The sequence below is a fragment of the Sardina pilchardus genome, chromosome 7 (genome assembly GCF_963854185.1).
Source record: "Sardina pilchardus chromosome 7, fSarPil1.1, whole genome shotgun sequence".
Classification (NCBI taxonomy): domain Eukaryota; kingdom Metazoa; phylum Chordata; class Actinopteri; order Clupeiformes; family Clupeidae; genus Sardina; species Sardina pilchardus.
In genome coordinates this window covers 31,319,800-31,339,250 of record NC_085000.1, presented here as the reverse complement: position 1 = coordinate 31,339,250, position 19,451 = coordinate 31,319,800, and the positions used below count along the sequence as shown (strand labels likewise).

Here is a 19,451-nt window from a genome sequence, read left to right as displayed (position 1 = left end):
AGTCTTGTTTGTTCGAGCCGAAGAGAGTTTTTTCTGAGTCACTGACATGTTTAATCATGTAGCTCTATTATGCACAGGCTCAGGATGTTGTGGCAAACTGCAATCAAAAGTAATCAAAGCAGCCAAGTGTCAGACCAAAATGCCACTCTGTGCTCTAAGATCGCCATCTGGTGGCCATTTTATGATAAAGCAGAACATGTAATTCCTTTGAGTAGAATAAACTGTGTCCACACCACTAAGTTTTGAAGAACCTACCATTATGAGATTAAATACTAAATCTAGTGATTATGACAAATTAAGCAGGCTAAATATTTATGTCTATGCTTTAACATCATCCATGCTATTCTGTCATTGCTTGTTATATCCATGCAATAATGTGTCTGTGCACTGTGTCTCTGTCCCTGTCTGCTTCTGTGTGCTCTCTCTCTCTCTCTTTCTCTCTTTCTCTCCTTCTCTGTGTCTGTCTGTCTTTTTTCTTTCTCCTTGTCTTCTTTTTCTGTTCTGTCAGAGAAGAGGAGGTGACTGACTCCACTCATCAGTTCTGTTGTCCCGCCTCAAATTGCAGTAGCCCCTCCTCTAGGTAACCTGTGAGTTGATTGGTCAATTGTTGTAACAACCAATCAGCACGAGCGGATCACCACGATGGCGACCTGTGCAGTGATAGGTGTGGGTAAAGGTTCATGAAGTTGTCATCAGGAAGAAGAAAATACAAACATTGTTCCTGATTCCTACACCGAACTGCAGATGGGAAGACAGTTGCACTTAGCATGTATTGTGTTTGGTTGAAGACTTATTAGACTTTATATTGCCTGCCATCAGCCAGACTGACAAAGAAGGAAAAAAAACACCTGACCAAGACACTCAAATAAAACTCTTAAATGATTATTTGAAATATAAGACGACAGATTTGACCACCATTATGTTATTGTTATTGCATGCCTGTTTAAATAACCACCGTGACAAGCACATGACTCTGTGTCTTAAATGTTACACTTTTCTAACTGGGTAAAAACTGCACGTGCAACTGCACACGTTGCTCCACAGTTTCATAGTTCAGTGTGTGTGTGTTTTTTGCCAGTGATGTGATGTCACATACAACACATTAATAAGAGAATCTGCAAAGATCAAAATAATCAGTGTAGTGAAACACCTTGAGTCATTTAGTTTTTGTTTGTGTATGTCTGTGTGTGTTGCCTCTGTCTGTACTCATGACTGCATAATGGATATGATCAGATTCAGAATTTGTTTTATGCATTTCTATATGTGTGGAAGTCTCACTTACCGTAGGATTCTTTAGATGACAGCTCTTTCTCACTCACTCACTCTATCTATCTATCTATCTACAGTATCTATCTATCTATCTATCTATCTATCTATCTATCTATCTATCTATCATCTATCTATCTATCTATCTATCTTTCTATCTTAAGCACAGGCATTTAAGTCAGAGTGTAAACAGAATGGTGTGAAAATTTAAAAAATAAAGAAACTCAAGGCTTGGTTTGACAGTAATAGCTGAAGGGAATTGACATCTTCTTTTAATCATATTGTAGGCTAATTAATCTTTCATTTCCATGTTTTTGAGAAACATTCTGTTGAAACAAATGCTTAGGCTAATACTGATTTCTTGAATAATACATCATTGTTTCACAAGCCTAGTGTCTATTTGTTTTATGTTGTCACAGTCTCTTCATCAGTTCCTTGTTTTGCATTAGCAGACTATAAATGTCTATAAATGATACATGTAAGTCCTGATGATAATTCTGTGCTGTAGTAAAACTATGGGAATGCTAACACCTTTGAACTATGAACTTTGTATGAGTTCATATTTCACATATATCCACAAGGGGGCAGGCTTTTGGCAGACTGAACTATACAAAATGATTCTGAGGACAAAAAATAGACATACACCTATTGCACACAAGCGCGCACGCACACACACACACACACACACACACACACACACACAGAGAGAGAGACACAGAGAGAAACAGAAAGAGAGAGAGACTCACATAGTAGTTTCCTGGGTATTATTGTTTTTAAACCGCAGGACAGTGTTTTATGCTTAAGTTAAAAAAAAAAAAAAAACTATATCAATACCATATTAACTGCCCCCATGTATTAACCTCAAAGCTGAATACATTCTGAAAATCAATGTACCTTGGCTATTGGGAAATTATGGTGTACTTCTTACAGACCTTTTCTATTTAACAGGCAACTTCATGTCTTTCCTTTTCTAAAAAAAGACATCTGAAACATTCAACAACACAAGGCAATCAATTTTAGATTAGTCAAAGGACTGTCAAGAATGTTGACTAGCCACTTTACAAGGCCAGTATGTCTGCCATGTCATGTGTGTGTGTGTGTGTGTGTGTGTGTGTGTGTGTGTGTGTGTGTGTGTGTGTGCACTTCAGCATGCACGCGTGTGAGGAGGGTGTGGTTGTTATCACGCTCAACCAGTCTGGGTGACACTCGTCTCGGGCAGCACCACGGTGAGTAGACTCGCTCTGTTTTCAGCCTAAAATTTGCTCACTGTCACACAACAATGAGTGCACAGCACTCTGTTTGCGCCGTTTCTGAGCCTCTTAAGTGCCTACAGTATCTCTCTGAAGGCATGTCAAGAAAAGACCTATAAGCTTGGAGCGTTTGACAGATGAGGCTGTCAAAGACATTCTTGCCGGCACTTTTGGTATTCGTAGGGGGAAGTTGTGCACATAGGGCTTCTTGACCCCGTTCCAAGCTGTTGAGCATACTGTTTGCTGACCATACTTAAGAGTTCTCTTGGGTTCTTAAGTATTTAATTTCTCATTTATTATGTATTGTCAGGGAATTCATACATGAATGCATGTATGAACTCTACTCAACCACACCTATAACTCAGATGTACCAGGAACTTCAGTATCATGAGTAGAACATTCTGAATAGAGAATGTGCTGTTTTTGAATAAGAATGTTTGTGTGTGTGTGTGTGTGTGTGTGTGTATCTGTGTGTTACTCACACTTCAGGGTTGATGAACATGGCCGGCCCATAATTTCAGTGATAGGTACGGTCTGCAGCTACTTGATAAAAGATGAGCAGGAACTAGATGAAGAGTGCAAAGCGGACATACTGAAAGTGATAATTGAAGGGCGTTGCTGTGTGTGTGTGTGTGTGTGTGTGTGTGTGTGTGTGTGTGTGTGTGTGTGTGTGTGTGTGTGAATGTGTGAGTAGGGGCCATTTTTAGTATGAAACTCAGACTATGTCGAGCTGTTACCCATCACAGATGTAGATGACACTATCAAACTGCTGGCACTGCTGATGGGTGTAAATGTAGCAGATTCTCTCACCAGAAGACAGGGTTCCCATACAGGGGAGAGGGGGAGAGAGAATAGAGAGAGAGAGAGAGAGAGAGAGAGAGAGAGAGAGAGAGAGAGAGAGAGAGAGAAGAAAGGAGTGGGTGAGAAAGAGGGAAAAGGGAGACAAAAGCACTAGGGAGAGGGTGAGAAAATTAGAGAGGGGGATAGAAAGTGAAAGGAAGGAGGGAGAGAAAGGAGAGGGAGAGAGGGAGCAAATGTAAGAGGGGAAAGGCAGACAAGAACCCTACGCGGAGAAGGAGAGAGAGAGTCAGAGAAAGAGAGAGAGAGAGATTGGAAGTGAGCGAGGGACAAGAGCGAGACAAGTGGCTTAGCCTACATCCACTCACTCCAGCGAAGTGATGGAGAGGGGGACTTGAGCGCCAGGTAAGAGAGAGGCTATTTCTGTATTTAGAGCTCTTCTTCCGCATGCCTGAGTGGAGGATGCAAGGGGGAGAAACAGAGAAGAAGAGGAATGACGAGATTTGCTATTACCTCAGCATCCGTAAAAAAAAAACCCTCCACTTTGCACACTCAGTTGGAGACGGGCTCCAGGCCAGCGTGGTCCCACTGCCGACTGGCCTCTGATGTCCACAGATTGGCAGAAACAGTAATCTGATCATCTGCCAGTAGACCTTTGTGCAGCTGGCATCCCATTGAAAATGTTATCAAGCCAAAGCGTTAGCGTTCCTTTGAGATGGGCTGAATGATGTTGTGCAGATATCCTTTGTGCAAGTTTAATCTCTCAGGTGCATGAATAGCATTATATTTTCAACATCACTTTTTGTCAAAGGCTGACAGCATATTAGCATTCTTTAACTGTTATAATGACATCATTAATGTTGATGTTTGTATTTTCTTATGCAACTATTCTGTCATTGTATGTATGCCATTTAGACAACAATTAGGCTACTGCAAAAAGAGTGTGTATATTGCTTAAAATGCTTAGTTTATGTATATTAAGTATTTATGCCTAGAAATTGTCAGTGCAATTATAATTACAATATAAAGTCTTCATTTTGTCAATATGACAAATATGAGTTTACTGAAAAATCCACAAGGAAGCACTTTTTTCTGTGTGGCATGTGTATTTACATAAAGGCTGCAAAGTTACACATTATTTTGTGGCAGTGGTGGTGGGGAGGGGTTGGTTGCAAGAGTGTACTGTCTGTTCTACAATTTGTTGACAGACATTGTTACAGGAAGCAAATCATTGGAAGCACCCGTTACGACAACTAGTTATGACGACTAATTCATCCCTTTTGCATGTAATGACATGAAGCAGTGAAACAAGGCCTATTTTTTTTAGAGTTGGACTATTCAGCATGGAACTATAACACTGCATTTTGACAAACATGCAGCAATTGAACATTTTCAAAAACAGCAGACATTTGTAGGCTATATAATCAGCTACATGGATGTACTAAAGCATTTCACTCTATCACAAGGTGAAGCTCATTGCTAAGATGCCGATGAAGTCACCAATTGTTTCAGGCTTAATTCTTTTACATGCTTGTCAGTGTTTGATTTATTGTTCCTGGCTACATGCTGGGACTTATTTGAACAGGTAAAGTAGACCGCAGCAGCTAGCCTGTAACAATGGCAGCTGGGCAACGTGTCAAAGTTTCATTGCATTGGGCGAGCTGTCAGACAATCTTTAGTGGCCTGCTGTCTAATACTGTCACATCAGTGTTGTATGAATATTCTTTGGAACATTCAAGTCAAATATATGCTGAATTTCATAATCTTACAGTGTTGATGAATACAGTTTTTTTTTCCACATCCAAAAGTGCCCTGTTGAAGATTTAAAAAGTTATTCATGTAACCTATACTGTGAGAAGTGCCGTATTGAACTCAAACCTGAAGCCTCTGGCATGGAAGGTGAGCATGCAAACCAGGAGGCTAATACCTTCTCTCATGCAGGCATATCACTATAGCAGGTTAGCATGCCACTGAAGGCAGTTGTGTTTACTCACTTCTCAGGTCTGCAAGACCCACTGACAGAGCGTAATGTGTACTTGTGTAAGATCTGGTTCTTGGCGTAGGCACTCCCTGACCCTGATCATATAGGCTGGTTGATGAATTCAGCTAATCAGCAGTGGCGGTATGCGTGCGGCGCGGTCATGTTCTCCACCTCGTTGCTCGTGCTTAATCTTCTCTGACAGCCTGGCCATGAATTATGTATGCCATGCAGGTAGAGTAGCCAGGAAATATGAAATGATGGGATGGAGAGCAAAGGGGAGAACTTTTTCTCAGCGTACACAGAAAAGGTGCTATATAGAATCAAAAACCATGCTTCAAATAATGCACCCCTATGGTTCTTTAAACATATTGAAGGGTCCATCAAAGGAACTTCTAAGGGTTCTTCAAAGCCTGCGTGGTTCTATAGGCCTATAGCACCCCAAGAACCCTTTTGAATGAGTGTACAGTAGCGTAGCTTTCCAACAGGATTTCAAGACCAGGGTCTACAACAGGGACTATTGGAATTTATTTGTGTATTTGTTTGTGAACAGTTTATAGGCAAAGCTCATTCCTTTCATCTATGCTTACGCCACCAACAATCAGAAAACAGCACAGACAGGCTCAGGCATCAGCATTTCATTCTAGATAAAGTGATGTTTTATTTTTGCTGACAAGATCTGTAGAGACCTAACATGAACTAAACTTATATTCAAGCTTATATCATTGGATCCATGTGTGCTCCCTGTATATCAATTCAATTGCTATTGCTAAAACTGTTGAGTAAAATTAACACTTACATCCAGATGAGCATGCAGATTATCTTGTGTCAGTTATGACAAGAATCTGAGTCATTTCAGTTAAAGGAATAGCCTACACACTTCACTTCCTGCACGTATTGCTTCCTCTTTGTCACTCTTACAGATTATCTTGCACCATTACAGCATGAATGGGGAATTTCTTTCTTCTTCTTTTTTTGTCTTAAGAAAACTTTCTAAAGAATTTTTGGGGCCACCCAAGTTTCATAGCCCTTATTTCTGAGAATGGAAATGAAAGTGCAGTCTGAGTAGATGTCTATGGTTCTGAGTGTCACAGTGCCCCCTGCAGTTGGAAATATGTATTGCTTGTTTATGATCATTTTCCTCGGTCCCTTAGCATGCATCACATTTAGCTTAAGGCATAACAAGACACTAAATATGATGATCTTCTCTGGTCTTAATGATAGATTACATAAGAGTTTAAGCTTCTGAATACTCTAAGCACTTTGAGGTGCGTAACAGGACCATTTTTTAAATAGTTCCAATACTCAGAATATTTTCCCTATGGCCCTGGTTTAAGAAGGAATGGATGGATAAATTGGACAAGAAGTCGCTAATTTCTGATTGTGTCCAAATTGTCACATAGATTAATGACATTTTACACCTGTGTCATAAAAATGGTTCACTTCCAACATCTGCATTCAGTAAATGATTGAACACACTCTCCCCGAAAGACACACACACACACACACACACACACACACTTACACACACACACACACACACACACACACACACACACACACACACACACACACACACACATACACACACGCACTGCCACATCCTCCCACCCAGGGACAGACTAGGACTGAAAAGGCTGGACTTTCTTCCAAATAGGCTTCCCCTACCATTTGCGAACACACACACACACACACACACATACACACTGTCTATCATAGTCCCAAAATGTCATCAAGATGTGTATTTGGTCTACTCAACTAACGCTAGCTTTGGGACTGCTGTTGTATAGTCTATGCCATAGACTAACACAAATTGTTAGCACTGCTGTGGGTCAACCAACCAAAACAACCAAAAGAGCTTATCAGGGAACTAACAGAGCTATTCCTTGTAAAGACCTTATAGTTGTTACCTAACTATAAACATAAAATGCGACTCATTCTCTGTCAATAATAATGCACCTCTATGTTTTGTGCAAGAACATGAAAAAAAAAAACCCTGAAGCACCATTACCACCAAACATGCAAATGTGTAACATGTCAGAGATGTTGGAACCCATTTCTGTTAGGGGTGAGTTGAAACGGATGGTGTGTGTGCATGCATGGTATAGTAAAGAACTCATGAGTGCACTACAGACCCTTAAAATCATCAGGTTGGACTCTGACAGGAATGGGGATTCAGGGTTTTCTCACCAGAGGAGGCTTATAAAACTACAGATGCAGTGCTGCTTAATGTAATTTGTCTAAAAGGTGATGAGAAACACCATCGCTTGGTTCCATAATTACAGTGATGTTGGTACTGAGTCAGTCAACTGATTATAAGTATTTTAATCTCTAACTTCAGTAAGGTCAGACGTGTCAGCATCGTCATTCCGTGATTCAGCTTTTACTGTAGTGTATGCCGCACAGGATGAATATTCTAATGCATTTGTCATTCTGACCCTTGAAGAACACAAAAATATCAGCCAAGGTCTCATACAGTGCAAATCTGCTTAGAGAGTAGGCAGCCCGCAGACAGAATTTCTCTGGAAAGATTTATAATCTTTTGCCCAACATGGTATGAAGTTGACAGTTGAAGTTGACGTAATTCTTGTGGGAGTGAGACTTCTTTGCTTCTGGGTCGAGTTTCTCCATCCCTTAAAAGGACAACATCTGACCCAAACCATAATTCTAAACAGTCAAAACAGGCAGCTATTACCAAGCATGAACCTCCAGCTATTATGACTGCTGATTTCCACGCAGAGGTTAAATAGTTTCATGTAATCACTTCACACTTATTGAGTGTGGCATTGCTTGCTTTGACTTACAGAGTATGACATTGAGTGTGACAAATTCCTTATACTTTACACAGTTTTCTTCAGCTGTGCCAACTTGGCAGGCAGTCCCAGTATGTGTGTGTGTGTGTGTGTGTGTGAGCAATTGTGTGCATATGTGGATGTGTTATACTGTAGGCTATTGTTGTGCTATTGTGAATTCTAGAAGCCCGTATTGTTTGTCTGCATGCATGTCTGTGATAGCAGTTCAGTATTTCCACCAGGATGCTGTATGTCATTTGTTACTTCTAAAAGTCATCACCACTTCCTCTAATATATCTCTCTACACCCACCAGCACCACATGAATCTGCCGTTTCCATAGAAACACTGCTCCTCGCCCAATTCTGCATTCCCCCACACTGGTCTCATGGCAACCGTCACTAAGCAACCCCATCTTCCTCACCCTTACTTTGTGTAGGTGTTCTGGAGGTAGGGGAGGCTGGGAGTTAGTGGAGGTGGGCTCAGAGACTTAAATAGGAGGAGGGAAGAAAAATGGATGTTGCCAAGAGTCTGTGTATAATTGTGTATGCAGTATGCACCTGCTGTGACAACTCAGAGGTGTGTGTGTGTGTGCGTGTGTGTGTGTGTGTGTGTGTGTGTGTGTGTGTGTGTGTGTGTGTGTGTGTGTGCGCGCGTGTGTGTGTGTCTGTGTGTCTGTGTGTGTGAAAAGAGAATTGTGTTTTGAAGTAGCCAGCCTAGCATCAAGTTGAAGATCAACTTGAAGTCCTTGACTGTCAGATTCACTTAAGACTTTGCAATGCTATTTGAAAAATAGCCTTCAGCCCACTATCCATTTATCTCAGACATTGAAACAATAGGTCACCTACGTCAGTTCTACAAAGAGCGTCTTTCTGAGTTTTTTTTTGCAGTTTTGGGGCCTGGATTGACCTGTCCAGGGCAAGAAGTCAGCTCTGTTAGAATAAAGTGACAAGACAAACGCAACAATGTTTGCATTCCGACCAACTTTAGCCTCCTGGGGAATTTCCAGCTTTCCTAGGCTGTGTTCACATTAATTTTCCAACCCTCATCCTCGTTCTCACTCTTAACTCTTTCGAGCAACATTCTAACAGGCCTGTTGTTAGAAATAGCATATTAAACATATTAGGTCTCACTATGAGAAAGTAAAGTCGCATAAATCGTTATTTGTATATTCATCATTACATTCTGACATTAGGCTACTAACGTCAGTAGTCACATGCAACTAGGGAACCTCTCGAAGTGGTCTGATGCTGTGAATGGGACATTGGCGCGAGGCATCATCATCACCCCGCCGCACCGCGCTAACTGACTTTTAAAAGCAGGAACAAACCTTGTTGCCAGCGAGTGAAGGACTGTCCGCTGGCTTACAACGGATGTAAGAGTACAGTTCACAGAGATCTTGACACAATATGGGAAATATCACTCAAAGGTAAGAGATTTGAGGTTTTCGGACATTTAATAATCCTCGAAAGCCCCTGTCACGTCACGCCCCTTAATCTGTCACTGTTTGGTGTATCATTCACTACTTGGAATTCTGTGAAGCTAATCATGGCTAACAATAATTATGCAGAGCTATGAAAATGTGTTGTTTCAGTATGATGCAAAGAATTTGCTCCAACGTTTCCACAAATCAGAGTTCTGAAACGCAACGCTGTAGGCTACATGCTACCTGGCTCCAAATCTCTCTGGAAAGTTTCCATGTTTTCCAGAGAATATGCACTTCGATGCCAACTGAACTTTTGTGAGTCTGAGGCTGAGCTAACTGTCGACAGCTAACTTAACATGTCAGAGTCAGTCCTGTGGATAACTGGTGAAGTTACAACCACGATTGCCATTAAACTAAATACAAATGAATTAGCTACTCAGTATATATGAAAATTATAGTTGTAGGCCTAACTTTTTTGTGTGGAATTCAACTAAGTGTCCATCTGTGGATATTTTAAGATATTCTACTCTTCACTAGCTTGCAAGAGGCATTTTTGTCAGGCAACAAGCAGGGAAACTTTAGTCACTGTTCTCCAACAGAACAGATGACTGTCTTTCCACAAAAGTCTGAAGGCAGACCGTCTCACAGAGGTGTGAGGAAGTGGAATCATCTATGCAGTGTGACAATGCTTGTAATCAAAAAACATAAAAGACAAGAAATTGCTTATTTGTATTATAGTAATAAATAGAGAGAAGTGTGTGTGTGTGTGTGTGTGTGTGTGTGTGTGTGTGTGTGTGTGTGTGTGTGTGTGTGTGTGTGTGTGTGTGTGTGTGTGTGTGTGTGTGTGCGCGTTTGCTTGTGCCCCATCACGGATGGAGGGTGGCCCTTGCAATCACATCTCACATCTACAGTATGGACGGACGTGAGCCGTTAATTGCTTAACATTTTGAGTTGGGCCAAAACAAACAAGTATTTTGTAAATGCTTCCTCAGACATGTCAGTGAAGATTTACATATTAAAAGAGCAACTCGGGAATGGATCTAATTATGTAGTTAGTACAAGAATGACTAAATGGTAGCATTAGGCTTATTGCTGAGAAATTGCTGTCTCTCATTAATCAAGTGATTTGTTGATATTGTGTTTTCTTTTTGTTCTTGGAAACATTCTCTTATGCTCCCCTGAGCATGTGGTGGCTGGGCCAAAATTATTATACATTTGGATTACACAAATTCTACCATTATGTCTTTCTTAAGTGGCTGAAAACTTGGAAACAACTGCAGGAAGAGTTTGCATAACCAGAAAAGTGCATGTGTAAGAATGTGCTTACTAGATATGTCTGAATTAATGCATCTTCAATAGTGCCCTTGTATAATGTAACCCAGTGTCATGTCTAGCTATAGGCATACAGGAAGCATACGAGTTCTAAGCTGCTTTTCCAATTTTCCTCTGCTTGTTTTTTTTCGGTCTCCCGTAGAGAGAAGACATAGGCTATCACGCAGGTCATGCACCTCATAACTGAAGCAGCAGGTCGGGGAAATTAATGTCCCTGTAGATTCTGTCCAGTCAGGCTTTTCTGTGTCCTGTCTCATAGCAGGGTGTGTGGCTATGTGCTTATGGATGCAGTCTTAGCCCAGGGGTCAGGGTTCAAAGATCACACGTGATAGAGAGGTCATTAGAACCAAAGACCATGGAGTGCTGCGTGCAAAGCTTGAAGCACTCTTGAAACGGTTACAACGAGTAACCAAGGAGATGTTAGCTGTGGTGTGGTCATCTCTGGGCATGGAATGTTACAATGTTACTGTCTAAAATATCATTGAAGATGTGAGCATAAACAGAGAGAGAGAGAGAGAGAGACACACCCACACACACACACACACACACACACTCAGAAACATCATGTTTTCACACACACAACACACCATGTATGTGATAACACCATGATTCTTGTACATATTGTATAGCAATTAGCTGTTTACCGCAGTACCCAATCAATAGTCTTAGTGCATTTAGACGCACTAGGCTCTGTCACATAAAGTTGCTGCTTTTTTGCATGATGTGATTCAGTGCTCATATCACATTACTCAACAAAATCGTTTTTTCCTAGTCCCCCTGTTTTTTTCCACCCAGCATTTTACACAGACCATTGGCCAATTATTGGGAGGGCCTTTGTCTTTCAGGAACAGGGGATTTCCCTCTTTTAAGCGTCTGTTGCGCCTCATTGTGTTGTCTTGGATCATTAACTTATGTGGCTACCATAATTAATTGGTATTCAGAGGGCATAATAATAGCATGTTGTGACCAGTGCAGAATGTGATCAATTTGCTATGGACAAGCTTGCATTTTCCCATCATTATCAGGCTATGCCTGGTGCGGGACATTGTCAAGGCCCCCGATCTCAGACTTGAATGGTTGTTGTCAGTCCAACATGGCTTTTAGTGAAGGGTTTTCAGTGAGCGCATAGTGTGTGGATGGGGAAGCATTGAACTAAATAGCCACTGTCATCGAGGAACTTACCTTCACCTTTCACGTTACCATCTCAGGTTCACACCTCACAGGTTCATACAGCTACCTACTGTACACGTACACGACACTCAGAGTTGTCAGATTACTGGTCAGTTAACATTAAACAACTTGCTGTCTGTCTTCTGATGGTTTGTATGTGAGGCACACTAGGGTTGCACAATATTGGATTTATGCCAATATTCGATATGGTATTTTCAAACAAATCTTTCCCGAATGCCAATGCCAGGTTTTTTCTCTTTTCTTTTTCGTATCTGCTGATGCCAATAATACAATTCTTATCTGCCCATACTGATGTTGTACTGATGATAACATGCATCTCTAGAGCAAAACTGTCAAGGGCAATAGTTGTCCTGGAAAGATTACAGTATTAGTGAAGGAAGGAAGGAAGTTAAACTCTGGCGCTTTGGGTGGTTGACAGACAGCTGGTTGACAGCTGTTGCAACCTGGATGAAACAGGGCATTTTCGGGGCTCGCTGTGGCGTAACTGGCTTCTGTGTCCGTACCGCCTTGGGTTCAGGAGCCCACAGGGACTCGTGTTGGGTCATTCCGTGTCAAATCACCCAATTTCAGCCAATTTGGAAAGTGACCCTCTCCAAAAAAATCTGAAATAAATCACAGGTGTTTGTAGCCTAGACCTATGCACAAATCTTAAATAGTATGTCTGGATCACTAATGGTTTAAAAACTGCAGCCCTTTGAAGCTTCAAGTCATTTTAAGCATTGTGGTGAACAGTCCTTTTTGGTCAACTTGCAACATTATTGGTTCTTTTGGTATTTCACACACATCAGTGAAACTATGTGAATGGAAGCACATTTTCCTGTTGAATTAAGAAATCTAATCAGATGAGATGTGTCTTGTGTAATTTCCCCTCTGCAAAGCTCTGAAAATGGCTATAAATTCATTATGTGAAAAGACATCATCACTTTTGAAGGCTTCTCATTCGAAGGGTATGTGCCACAAATTTCATCAGGTTTTTTTCCCACTCATATATGGACTATAAGGTCATGTCCATGCATCAACTTTGGTTGTAATCGTTGTCATATTGTCAGAGCATTTTGTTTTAATTGGGCTTGATTTTCAAAAAGCCCATTTTCGTCCTATCATTTCACCATGTGGACAGTTAACAGGATTTTTTTTAATTTTACCATATCACATTCTGTATGTGAGGATCATCTGTCCAAAATGTGGGCTTGTTGCTGAGTTTCTTTATTGGAGATATGATTTTTGGAAAATATTCTCTATAAATCCACTGAACTTGCATTGGATCTGCAGTACCACTTTGCACCACATGGGGTGCTCTTTTAATACAATGGAAGTCAATGGAAGAGTAAGAGATTCACTTGTTTGCTGCACATATCCAATCTAAACACACATTTTATGGTTCATAGTTGAATTTCTCCAAGTAATTATTGCAACATGAACAACATACTACTCATAAATAAATCTTATTTAGAGAAAATAAGCGGATCAAGCAAATTATACACACATAAGACTGACTGGTCATCATACATACAAGATACTTGATGAGTTATCTCCTTTTCATGAATGCGTCTTGGATCCAGGCAATAGCGTTTTGAGCCCTCATACCTTTTGATTAAAACTTTTATGTGATGGAAACATGCATGGTCATCTTCATCAAGTGAAATATCTGCTCTAAACTGCATCTGACGCTTTTTCTGCATCTGATAATGCACTGAATTCTTGAAACCCCTTTTTTCTTGAATATGTTCATGACTTTCATTTTCCAACTTCTATGGTGGTGTAGAAAACTGTTACAAAGATGGCAAGCTAAATCCTCTTGCTGCATGTATGATCAGTCAGTCTTATGTGTGTATATTTAGCTTGATCAGTTTATTTAGCTAAATAAGATTTATTTATGAGTAGTATGTTGTTCATGTTGCAATCATTACTTGGAGCAATTCAACTATGAACCATAAGATGTGTGTTTAGATTGGATATGTGCAGCAAACAAGTGAATCTCTTACTCTTCCATTGACTTCCATTGTATTAAAAGAGCATCCCATGTGGTGCAAGGTAGTACTGCAGATCCAATGCAAGTTCAGTGGATTTATAGAGGATATTTTCCAAAAATCATATCTCCAATAAAGAAACTCAGCAACAAGCCCAAATTTTGGACAGATGATCCTCACATACAGAATGTGATATGGTAAAATTAAAAAAATCCTGTTAACTGTCCACATGGTGAAATGATAGGACGAAAATGGGCTTTTTGAAAATCAAGCCCAATTAAAACAAAATGCTCTGACAATATGACAACGATTACAACCAAAGTTGATGCATGGACATGACCTTATAGTCCATATATGAGTGGGAAAAAAACCTGATGAAATTTGTGGCACATACCTTTCGAATGAGAAGCCTTCAAAAGTGATGATGTCTTTTCACATAATGAATTTATAGCCATTTTCAGAGCTTTGCAGAGGGGAAATTACACAAGACACGTCTCATCTGATTAGATTTCTTAATTCAACAGGAAAATGTGCTTCCATTCACATAGTTTCACTGATGTGTGTGAAATACCAAAAGAACCAATAACGTTGCAAGTTGACCAAAAAGGACTACCCAGGGGGCAAAACCCCCTATTTTAGGGAAATCAGACATGGGCTGCTGTAAAAGGTTGTCATACAAAAATAAAATCTAGGGTGTCCCAGGATCACAACCTGGGTGGCCAACCCGGTCAATAAGCTGCTGTTTGTGTTTTATCACCCTCTTTATGCCCCATTATAAGTCTATGGACGAATATATTATGGGGTGAATAGGGTAAAAATTTTAACAAATAGATATTCCCACAAAAATTCCTCAGATGATTACTCACTGTAAGATAATACTTTTTTGTATTGCAAGTTTTCTGAAATACTTTATACATTCATGTAGATGAACCATTATCTAATGAAATATGCAAAATGTGCATACATTTATAGCCTTGGACTTGGGGGGCTTAAAGTGCACCTCTATCAACCCAACACACTTTTTGTGAAAGATCTGGCTATGCTGAATATAAAAAATAATGTCAACATGGGACAATTTTGGGTTACACTAGCCTAAAGCTACATGGGTGTTCATTGAGAATCAATGCATTACAATACAATGCAAATACTATAGAGAGATGCATTGTCCAATGTTGTGGAAGAAGGTGAGACTCGTCATAGCACATATTAAATCATATCTACAGGGTGTAAGATCCTAGAAAATATATAGGTTAGGCTCAGCCTAGGCTGTTTCTTACTGCATTTACCCATAAGGTACAGGCCAAACATTGATAATTTGGCTATTGCGTACATTTAAGTGTATGATGCCTCATTTACATACTTGTACAAGATATTTAAAAAAAAACTTGCAATACAAAAAAGTATTGCCTTAATGTAAATAATCATCTGAGGAATTTTTGTAGGGATATCTATTTGTTAAAATTTTTACCCTATTCACCCCATAATATATTCGTCCATAGACTTATAATGGGGCATAAAGAGGGTGATAAAACACAAACAGCAGCTTATTGACCGGGTTGGCCACCCAGGTTGTGATCCTGGGACATCCTAGATTTTATTTTTGCATGACAACCTTTTACAGCAGCCCATGTCTGTAAAACCCCCTTTGCCCCCTGGGTAGACTGTTCACCACAATGCTTAAAATGACTTGAAGCTTCAAAGGCCTGTAGATTTTAAACCATTAGTGATCCAGGTATACTATTTCAGATTTGTGCATAGGTCTAGTCTACAAACACCTGTGATTTATTTCAGATTTTTTCGGAGAGGGTCACTTTCCGGCACTGGGTGATTTGACACGGAATGACCCTGTTTGAGTCCGATCGGGTCGTTTCCTGATCGCACCTCATCTCTCTCTCTCCATTTTCTGTCACTCTTCACTGTCCTCTAACAATAAAAGGCAAGAAGTCCAAGCACATTTTTTTTTAAAAAAAGAAAGAAAAAGAGGGCATCAGTGAGACTCCAATTTTTTGTATCAATCTCTGTGAGAGGAAAGCAAAATATTCCCCTGGCTTGGTGATATTTTAGAATATAGAAGTTCCCTGAACAGGCCCACTTCTTGTTTTCCGGTTATTCAATGATGCAATGATGGTATGATAAATCTCTTTCCGGGTCTAATGACTTTGCAATGAGTCCAATGAGTTGCCTGTTTTTTTTCTGTAGACAGTAAAATAAAAAATCCGCTCTTCAGAGTAGCCTTTAAGAAAATTGTCATCCTACTTCACACTTGTTGCCTCAACCTAATAAAAGATCATTTTTTTGTGGAATCCTGGATGTTACCCTTGAGTATATCATCTGGCTGTACAGCTGCAGTGATTTCTCTGTTTAAGTGATTTTGTTTTGCTCTCACTAAAACGGAGGTGATGGTGACAAGGTTTACAAGATGCGAAAACCGAATCAGAATTAGGTTGTGCTTTAGGTGTAATCATAAAGAAATGAAGAAAGGAGATGCATTCCCATGTCCAGTATAGCCCGACCCCGTGTATTGACCTCATAGCTGGAGAGGTTTAGCAAGAACCTGCAACCATTTAGCAGTGTATTAACCTCGGTTAATAGTCGGGAAATTACGGTAGCCGTTTTCCCATGGTGAGAAGAGTACCTCCATAGCCACCTCTTGCACTCTTGATGTGACCTTGCTTCACCCCTTCTTGCTAGTGCGCGAGGCCTGGGTGCTGAATGAATGGAACTCTGCTTGTTCCCGATGTGCGGCTGAAAACCTCCCCTATCTGCTTCCCTCATCAGCCAAGCATGCAGCAGTGCATTGTGAGGGACTGAGCTTTGTGTGTGTGTGTGTGTGTGTGTGTGTGTGTGTGTGTGTGTGTGTGTGTGTGTGTGTGTGTGTGTGTGTGTGTGTGTGCGTGCGTGCGTGCGTGCGTGCGTGCGTGCGTGCGTGCGTGCGTGCGTGCGTGCGTGCGTGCGTGCGTGCGTGCGTGCGTGCGTGCGTGCGTGCGTGCGTGCGTGCGTGCGTGCGTGCGTGCGTGTGAGTGTATGTGTGTAAGTGAAGCAGTTGGTTATTTCACAGGCGAGGCGACCCAGCCACGACTCAAACCAGGCGTTGATTTGCGGTGGAAATATTCAAGAAAATCAGCTACTGGTCTGTATCCACTGCAGGGCTCTGTCTAGCATTACAGTGAGCAATCTGCATCTTTTCACGGTTGGACTCAGTCACTGATGTTTTAGAAAATGATTAGGGCCCATTACTTTGAGTAAGCCTTTCACCTAGGCCCTAACATAACCCTTAACCCTAAGGGCCCGAATATAGTCCTGCGTCTGTGTCCCGCTTGAGGAACATTGCATCATCAGTGTGGCATGCTGGGGGTGCGTTGTGTGCCTCCCAAGATTTGTGACTGTGCACCAATCTACTCGAAGGAGTATGCCACTTCCTTCACCCTAACCCTAGCCATTTGTTTGAGGGACTGTGAGTGAGTGTGTGTGAGAGAGAGAAGGAGAGAGAGAGAGTGTGTGTGCATTTGTGGGAGTGTGTCTGCGCGTGTGTGTGAGGCTCTGATGTGGCGTTGGCTGTCTGGGTGAGCAAGCCGGGTGTGTTTCAGCGCTGGCTCCTGTGGCCCTCTTTGTGGTGCTGTGGGCTGCGTTTGGTGGAGATGTTTGGGCCTCCCTCAGATAGCCAGGCTGTGTTCAGCTCATGATGCCTTGGAGGGCAGAGTGTTGACAGTGGGTAGTTCTAGTCCCCACAGGATTATGTTATTCAGCCAGTTGGAAATTAAGCGTTCTGAAGAATATCTGAGTTCATTGAATTCACATTTGTCACATTTCTCGTGGAACAGAATCCTCTGTTAGAATGTTCAAAGCGCCCCTCTTGAAGGTTAAGCTTAATCAGAGACGGTTGAAAAAGGGTTCTTAAGGATCTTTAGCTTGATTAAAACACCGCCTTGACCTCGAGTCTGTGGAAAATGACCACATCCATTTTTATCGACTGCAGAAAGCCTTCAGCTTACTGGTATGCTGTTACCCAGTCCCTTGTGGTAATGATGGGTGTGTGTGTGTGTGTGTGTGTGTGTTTGCTTCCTACCCAATTCAGTATGTGCTGGGGTTTATGGCTCATTATATTCCTCCAGCCGGTCTCTCTGTCAGCGCAGCAGCACACAAAAACAGGAAACTGTGTCAGATCGGAGAAAGTGGGTGGAAGAAAAACCTGGAGGAGAGAAAGAGAGAGAGAGAGAAAGAGAGGGGGATAGAGAGAGAGAGGGAGGGAGGTATAACATCCAACATTAATTCTGCAGCTGTGTCAAGCTACCATGTTGGTAAATACAAACACATTATTCAATTTAACTCCAACTACGTTTTAACTGTCACAGAATTTAATTAGGTGCTAAATAGCATTTTAATTTATTCTCTCAAATTGTTCAATTGTTTCAGCCAATGCCCTTGTTGGCTGTATTCAGATGAATTGTTTTATGACGGATCATAATTTGCATAAGTATATTGTGGTGTTAACTGCAGCATTCCCTGAGAGAATAGATGGTATCAGAACAGTTACTGTGTAGCTGGGGCAATCTGACTGTGGGCAAATACCCTGAACTTCCTCAGCATGTTTTGTTTTGGGAGGGAATGCTACTGTATCCTACATGCCTGTCAAGGATGGGAAGTGTGTGGGAGTGTTTATGGCACTTATGTTTATGTGGGTCTCTGTGTGTGTGGGTGTGTGTGTGTGAGAGTGTGTACAGTATGTGTGAGTGTGTGAGTGAGAGAGAGTGTGTGTGTGTGTGTGTGTGTGTGTGTGTGTGTGTGTGTGTGTGTGTGTGTGTGTGTGTGTGTGTGTGTGTGTGTGTGTGTGTGTGTGTGTGTGTGTGTGTGTGTGTGTGTGTGTGTGTGTGTGAGAGTGTGTATGTGTGAGTTAGGGATGCAACGGTTTTCAATAATTTATTGAACCGTTCGGTTTGGCCTGTTCGGTTCAATAGACTCACCTAAACCGCAATATTTCGGTATACGCGACATTAAACTTTTTATTTAATACAAGGTTATTGCGCGCGCGTAGCCTGGGAGCGATAGAGAGGAGTGCTTAGGACCCGGGGGATGCGTTTTCTCTGACTGTTCAGCTTGCCTCTCGTCAACCTTGCAACAACCAATCAGAATTTTACTGAATTTCCCAAGAGCCAATAAGCGCGTTGAAATGCAAATGAAGGAGTCATGTGAGAAGAAACAAACTCTACCGGCGGCTGCATGATCATGGCGACATTTGAAGTAGCCCACGAACAAGGCAAAAAGACCGTCAGTAAACAAAGCACAGTGTGCATTGCAAGCACTGCTTCACAACGATCACCTAATAAAGGTAACACATCCAACATGTCGGCCCACTTGCGCCTTCATCACCCGGCTGTAACCTTAAGTGGAGCAGCACGGAGAGTTAGTTTGCCACCGAAAACCCAACCATCCATTGCTGCAGCCTTTCGACA

General features: G+C 41.4%; 1 protein-coding gene across 2 annotated transcripts in view; it reads left to right on the top strand.

The window, feature by feature from the left end:
* iqsec2b (IQ motif and Sec7 domain ArfGEF 2b) overlaps positions 1 to 19,451 on the top strand; it is a 98,437-nt gene that overhangs the window by 45,102 nt on the left and 33,884 nt on the right. The window contains exon 1 of one of the 2 annotated variants that reach the window (XM_062541801.1): positions 2,476 to 2,492. The exons of the other annotated variant lie outside the window; for it this stretch is intronic. The gene's annotated coding sequence lies outside the window, so the exon portion shown is untranslated. Of the gene's footprint in view, positions 1 to 2,475; positions 2,493 to 19,451 lie in introns of those variants that run through there. 2 annotated transcript variants of the gene reach the window in all.